The sequence below is a fragment of the Lampetra planeri genome, chromosome 70 (genome assembly GCF_965212315.1).
Source record: "Lampetra planeri chromosome 70, kcLamPlan1.2.h2, whole genome shotgun sequence".
Classification (NCBI taxonomy): Eukaryota; Metazoa; Chordata; class Hyperoartia; order Petromyzontiformes; family Petromyzontidae; genus Lampetra; species Lampetra planeri.
Genome location: NC_136175.1, coordinates 1,091,619 through 1,099,301, shown reverse-complemented (window position 1 = coordinate 1,099,301; position 7,683 = coordinate 1,091,619).

Below are 7,683 nucleotides of genomic sequence, written 5' to 3'. Positions count from 1 at the left end.
TGGCTCTACCGGTCCTGGCCCATAGCCAATGGGGGGAAGTCTAGGGGCGTGGCCCTGACATAATGGGAAGGTGACATCTGCAAGTAGATGATTGGTTCTGCTGGCTTTAGCCAGAGCCAATGGGGGGACGAGTCAGGGGCACGGTCCTGGGAACGTACGATGGAGTCTAGAAGATTCCAGGGAGGTTAACCAGGACTGGTGGAAAAGTACCACGTTACCCGGGTATTAAAAGGGGTGGAGACGAACAACACGTGGTCAGATCTGGAACGAACGGAGGGTTAGGCCACGCTGGAGCGGGGTCCAGGCTGCCACGTGGCCGTGCGTGTCTCTCTCTCTCTATCCCTCTCACGCTGTCTGTCAGCAGCGTGAAGGAGTAAGATGGGAGTGTTGTGAACGAAAGACAAATAAAGACCGGATTCCAGAAGTCGCTTCCACGACCTTTATTACACAAGGATAGTTTATGCAAGGGCCGTCAAGGGCAACATGGAAGGTGTAATGGCACGAGGCGTTTAAAGTTCAAAAGCAGGGCGGTAGATGTCGTCACAGCAATCAGACGTGGGCATGATGGTTAGTGGCTCTAAACTATGTTGAGGTGGAGTCGAGGTGGAACCACAGCAATTGATTCCGGGAAAGGAATCCGAATAGGGCTGTCTTTCCGACAGCCTTGTTCTTCACCTGAGGACGGCTGCTTGCGTTGTGGCCGAAACGTCGTCAGAATTGTATTTTATTATGTTTTATATTTTTTATTTAATTATTTCCCTTCTACGTGACTTTACCGAAAGAACCAAGGAGATGAATCCCTGCAGTCACGAAAGCTTTAAATCGAAATTTTATTACGTTTCATTTTTATTATTTTATTTTTTCCCTTCTACGTGACTTTACCGAAAGAACCAAGAAGATGAATCCCTGCAGTCACGAAAGCTTTAAATCGAAATCCGATATTGTCGCTTTATCTCGTTGGCAAACGTGGTCAACGCCGGACGTTTAGAACTTGTCCAGCCCCCGCCCCTGACCGGGGTGTCTTGAGTCCAGTGCCACGACGTTGCATTAGGTGGCGAGGAAGGACACATTCATTCATTCGTCAATCGTCTCCCATAGACAGCGAAGGAGACGTTTGCGCCAAACGTTGTGACCTCTTATTCATAGTGGAATGACTCAGGGACGACACGAACTGAAGAGGGTTTCTTTATTGAAACTTAGACTCTTCGCAGCGAAGACTTAAAGACGGTGACGACGCGAACGTGTAGTGTTGTTGTGTAGTGTATTGTGTAGTAGTGTATAGTAGTGTAAAGTAGGGTAGTTGTGTAGTGTATCGTGTAGTAGTGTATGGTGTAGTAGTGTATAGTAGTGTAAAGTAGTGTAAAGTGTAGTGTAGTAGTGTATAGTGAAGTGTATTGTGTAGTAGTATACCTATCCACCCATACGGTTTGCCCCGCATTCTTGCACAGGGAATTTGAGTTTTCAGGTCCATATGGCGTACAGCCGTTTCAATCCGTTTCAATCCGGGCAAAAAAAGTCAATAAGCTGTCTATTTGTTTGTGTTTCTACCTTTGTGATGGGACTTTGTAGGGTGAACGGGTCAGTAGACAGAGTGGGACGTCTGCTAGTGGGGGAGCCAGGTAGGAGGGGGAGACTTTTGACTTTTGAACAACTTTTATTGCGGCCATCAGGAACAGCACTGGAGGCGATTCCTATATGAACAACAACAACAACCGCCATTCGCCACTAAGTGGCGGTGACGTCACCACGACGCTTGTGCCAGGCCAAGTGCGCCTTGAGGCCACGTGAAGTGTCGAACGCCCGCTGACAGGAGGTCACGGGGCAGACCCAGCAGGTGCCACGGGTCGACTGACCGAGATGACCGAGATGACTGGCTGATGCACCACCTTTGCCCCCTACTGTGCCAACTTGCTGTGCTTTAGCCACCCGGCGCTCCGCTCGTTGTTGTGAGCGTCGCTCCTCCGCCCTCCGTTGTTGTTGGAGGGCGACTGCCTCCAACTGCCCAGTAGCGTCCTTCACGAGCCTCCTCCAAGGAGGCCGATCTTGACACTGCTGGTACCAGTTATCGGCAAGTCCACTCAGCTCCACGTCCACCCGTACCACATCACTCCATCTCTTCTCTAGCCCGTGCCGCGCCCGTTTAGCCCCCTCACCAGCAACACAAATAAACGCTGTAAATCCACAGGCGTTGTGGCGCTAAATGCACACTGACTGTCACGTGGTGGTGGTGGTCATCAATTTGTATTTGATTTTTTACCTACGTGACTTTACCGAAAGAACCAAAGAGTACATCCGTCTGAGTCTGCAATCCCAGAGGGCATCCTGAAGCACGACTGCACACTCACATCATCAACAATCCGTGCGATATGCCACTAAAACGCCGCAGTCATCACGAGGAGTCATCACCACCACCACCAACCCTCCAATCGTCGTCAAAAGCATCATCAAAAGTAGCAGTGATCATAAAATAGAGAAAACCACGTTGTTCTCTGTGATGCATTACTCGCTTATGGCAGTAATTGTTATTAAATATTTAACATTCCAACCCAGACACCCCAAGTGTTCACTCCTCGTTCACAAAACAAAAATCGATTATTCCCCATGAGAACAATGATTGCCCGCACAGTGCAGCAGCGGATAGGACCTGACTCTTTGGTTTTTTTCGGTAAAGTCACGTAGGTAAAAAAAAAAGAAAATTTTAGTTAAAGTGATTTAATTTAAGAAAATAAAAATTTATTTAAAGTGATTTAATTTAAGAAAATAAAAAATTTTTGAAAGTGATTTAATTTAAGAAAATAAAAATGTATTTAAAGTGATTTAATTTATTTTAATTTAATTTATTTATTTTATTTTAATTTATTTTTATTTTCTTTCATTTTTTACTTACGTGACTTTACCGAAGAAACCAAAGTGCATGTTTTAAATTTTAAATTTGTTTTCAGTTTAATTTATTAGGATTTACCCTGTGAGCCATTCGGCTCTTGATTTGGGTTCAACCGCAACAAGCAATATAATTACAAGATAGACCTAAATTTCATTGTACACAAATCTGTACGTAAACAATAAAATCCTACAGAAAAAGCACAACCAGTCCATGCTGCGTACAGAAAGTGCAAAAAAATCCATTTCGATGTTTGATCCCAATAACAATCATAATACAATGCAGATAAAAGTTTTAAGTATAAATCTATACTAAATCATGAATCCTTGCAGTCACGAAAACTTCAAATCTAGAATGTTAACTCCTCGTTCACTGAACAAAAATCGATTATTCCCCATGAGAACAATGATTGCCCGCACAGTGCAGCAGCGGATAGGACCTGACTCTTTGGGTTTTTTCGGTAAAGTCACGTAGGTAAAAAAATAAAATAAAAATGTATTTAAAGTGATTTAATTTAAGATTTATTTCTTATTTAAAGTGATTTAATTTATTTAATTACATTTATTTTAATTTCATTTATTTTTATTTTATTTATTTTTATTTAATCTTTTTTTATTTTATTAATTTCTTTTTCACCTACGTGACTTTATCGATAAAACCAAAGACTATGGGGACCCTTGCAATCACGAAAACTTCAAATCTAGAACGGATAAAAACATGTACGTTTGCTCATGGAATCGATTCCGAGAATCGTAGCGCGTTCAACAATCGATTTGCCTCGGCGCAACGAAATTCAAGCGGAATCGACTGCCCGGTTCGACTCTAACGCTCTCGATTCCCGGATCGAGTTTGCTCGTCGCCATGGAGACCGCGTCCCCGTTGAGGCCTAGACACGCGCACATCCTGCGGCTCCACTGATCGCAGCGCAATCATCAGCGGGAGGCTCAGGTGCTACACGGCCGCCTTTGTCTCTCTCACTCTCTCTCTCACTCTCTCTTTCACTCTCACTCTCTCTCACTCACTCTATCTATCTCACCTGGCCCGCGTCGCGCTGTTCGCGAGTGAGATTTACGTCGGAGCGGACCTAGGGGCGAGACGGTGCAGGTGAGTGTCGGGTTCGCTGCGGCCACCATCAGCGTCATCATCAACACCATCATCAGCAACATCATCATCAGCAACATCATCAGCAGTAACATCATCATCAGCAACATCATCATCAGCAACATCATCAGCAGTAACATCATCATCAGCAATAACATCATCAGCAATAACATCATCATCAGCAGTAACATCATCATCATCAGTAACATCATCAGCAGCAGCAACATCAGCATCAGCAGCAGCAACATCATCATCAGCAACATCATCAGAATCAGCAACATCATCAGCAGTAACATCATCATCAGCAATAACATCATCATCAGCAGCAACACCATCAGCAGTAACATCATCATTAGCAGTAACATCATCATTAGCAGTAACATCATCAGCAGCAACATCATCATCAGTGACATAATCAGCAGTAACATCATCAGTAACATCAGCAGCAGCAGCAGCAACATCCTCAGCAAAAAATCTGTCAAATCAGCAGCAGTAACATCAGCAGCTACATCATCATCAGCAGCAACATCATCATCAGCAGTAACATCATCACCATCAGCAGCAACATCATCATCAGCAACATCATCACCATCAGCAGTAACATCATCATCAGCAACATCATCACCATCAGCAGTAACATCATCACCATCAGCAGTAACATCATCACCATCAGCAACATCATCATCATCAGCAGCATCATCAGCGCCACGGCGAACACGAGGGGGAGGTGACGCTCCCAGATCCGTACAGATGGATTCAGGAATGGGCTCGTGACTTCGCTGTCTCGCGGTGCTGCAGGAATGTCCACGCCGAGCGGGGAGGCCGGGCAGGGCGGGGGCAGCGGGAGGGCAGCCCACGAGACAGCAGAGAGGGCAGTCAGTGAGGGGGCAGTCAGTGTGAGTGAGGGGGCAGTCAGTGACACAGCGGGGGCAGTCAGTGTGAGTGAGAGGGCAGTCAGTGAGGGTGAGGGGGCAGTCAGTGAGGGGGCAGTCAGTGTGAGTGAGGGGGCAGTCAGTGAGGGTGAGGGGGCAGTCAGTGAGGGGGCAGTCAGTGTGAGTGAGAGGGCAGTCAGTGAGGGTGAGGGGGCAGTCAGTGAGGGTGAGGGGGCAGTCAGTGTGAGTGAGGGGGCAGTCAGTGACACAGTGGGGGCAGTCAGTGTGAGTGAGAGGGCAGTCAGTGAGGGTGAGGGGGCAGTCAGTGTGAGTGAGAGGGCAGTCAGTGAGGGTGAGGGGGCAGTCGGTGTGAGTGAGAGGGCAGTCAGTGAGGGTGAGGGGGCAGTCGGTGTGAGTGAGAGGGCAGTCAGTGAGGGTGAGGGGGCAGTCGGTGTGAGTGAGGGGGCAGTCAGTGACACAGTGGGGGCAGTCAGTGTGAGTGAGAGGGCAGTCAGTGAGGGTGAGGGGGCAGTCAGTGTGAGTGAGAGGGCAGTCAGTGAGGGTGAGGGGGCAGTCGGTGTGAGTGAGAGGGCAGTCAGTGAGGGTGAGGGGGCAGTCGGTGTGAGTGAGAGGGCAGTCAGTGAGGGTGAGGGGGCAGTCGGTGTGAGTGAGAGGGCAGTCAGTGAGGGTGAGGGGGCAGTCGGTGTGAGTGAGAGGGCAGTCAGTGAGGGTGAGGGGGCAGTCAGTGTGAGTGAGAGGGCAGTCAGTGAGGGTGAGGGGGCAGTCAGTGAGGGTGAGGGGGCAGTCAGTGTGAGTGAGGGGGCAGTCAGTGACACAGTGGGGGCAGTCAGTGTGAGTGAGAGGGCAGTCAGTGAGGGTGAGGGGGCAGTCAGTGTGAGTGAGAGAGCAGTCAGTGAGGGTGAGGGGGCAGTCGGTGTGAGTGAGAGGGCAGTCAGTGAGGGTGAGGGGGCAGTCGGTGTGAGTGAGAGGGCAGTCAGTGAGGGTGAGGGGGCAGTCGGTGTGAGTGAGAGGGCAGTCAGTGAGGGTGAGGGGGCAGTCGGTGTGAGTGAGAGGGCAGTCAGTGAGGGTGAGGGGGCAGTCAGTGAGACAGAGAGGGCAGTCAGTGTGGATGAGGGGGCAGTCAGTGTGAGTGAGGGGGCAGTCAGTGTGAGTGAGGGGGAAGTCAGTGTGGGTGAGGGGGCAGTCAGTGAGGGTGAGTGGGCAGTCAGTGTGGGTGAGGGGGCAGTCGGTGTGAGTGAGAGGGCAGTCAGTGTGGGTGAGGGGGCAGTCAGTGAGGGTGAGGGGGCAGTCAGTGTGGGTGAGGGGGCAGTCAGTGTGAGTGAGGGGGCAGTCAGTGTGGGTGAGGGGGCAGTCAGTGTGAGTGAGGGGGCAGTCAGTGAGGGTGAGGGGGCAGTCAGTGTGGGTGAGGGGGCAGTCAGTGTGAGTGAGGGGGCAGTCAGTGTGAGTGAGGGGGCAGTCAGTGTGGGTGAGGGGGCAGTCAGTGTGAGTGAGGGGGCAGTCAGTGTGGGTGAGGGGGCAGTCAGTGTGAGTGAGGGGGCAGTCAGTGTGGGTGAGGGGGCAGTCAGTGTGAGTGAGGGGGCAGTCGGTGTGAGTGAGGGGGCAGTCGGTGTGGGTGAGGGGGCAGTCAGTGTGGGTGAGGGGGCAGTCGGTGTGAGTGAGGGGGCAGTCAGTGAGGGTGAGGGGGCAGTCAGTGTGAGTGAGGGGGCAGTCAGTGTGAGTGAGGGGGCAGTCAGTGTGGGTGAGGGGGCAGTCAGTGTGAGTGAGGGGGCAGTCAGTGTGGGTGAGGGGGCAGTCAGTGTGAGTGAGGGGGCAGTCAGTGTGAGTGAGGGGGCAGTCAGTGTGAGTGAGGGGGCAGTCAGTGTGAGTGAGGGGGCAGTCAGTGTGAGTGAGGGGGCAGTCAGTGTGAGTGAGGGGGCAGTCAGTGACACAGAGAGGGCAGTCAGTGACACAGAGAGGGCAGTCAGTGACACAGAGAGGGCAGCCTGCAGTGCCACGGGTATCGGCTCCGTGGCTGCCCCAGTTCCAGCTGCCGGGGCTGCTCATGGTGCCCGGGCGGACGGAGACGGCGCGGGAGGGGCAGCAGGAGCAGCAGGAGCAGCAGGGGCAGCAGGAGCTGCGCCCGCTTCCGGCACAGGAGCAGGAGGAGGAGAAGGGCAGCTGAACGACGACGGACCCAGGTAGAGAGAGCCCAGTCTGCAGAGCTACTCCCACGTGTCTCTCGTTTCATTCTCTAAAACTCAAGGCCGTTATTATTGGGGGGGAGGGGGGGACACATCGCCCCCCGATATTCAAATATGCTCATAATGCCCCCCCCCCCCCCCAATATTTAGCTATAGATTTGATTTATATTCTTGGATCATTCGGTAAAGTCACGCAGAAGGGAAATGTTGCGTGTGTGTTGCGTGTTGCGTGTGTGCTGTGTGTGTGTTGTGTGTGTGTTGCGTGTGTGTTGCGTGCATGTTGCGTGTGTGTTGCGTGTATGTTGTGTGTGTGTGTATGTTGTGTGTGTTGTGTGTATGTTGTGTGTGTATGTTGTGTGTGTGTTGTGTGTATGGTGTGTGTGTGTTGTGTGTATGTTGCATTTATGTTGTGTGTATGTTGTGTGTATGTTGTATGTATGTTGTATGTATGTTGTGTGTATGTTGTGTGTATGTTGCATTTATGTTGCGTGTATGGAGGAACTGCACCTGCCCCATTCCATTCCCGCTCACGGCCAACACCGGTGACGATTATCTGAACCGGTCCTGGGCCTCCCCTAGGTCGACTCAGCCTCAAATAGTACCTGGTGTAGCGGCGTGTAAACATCGC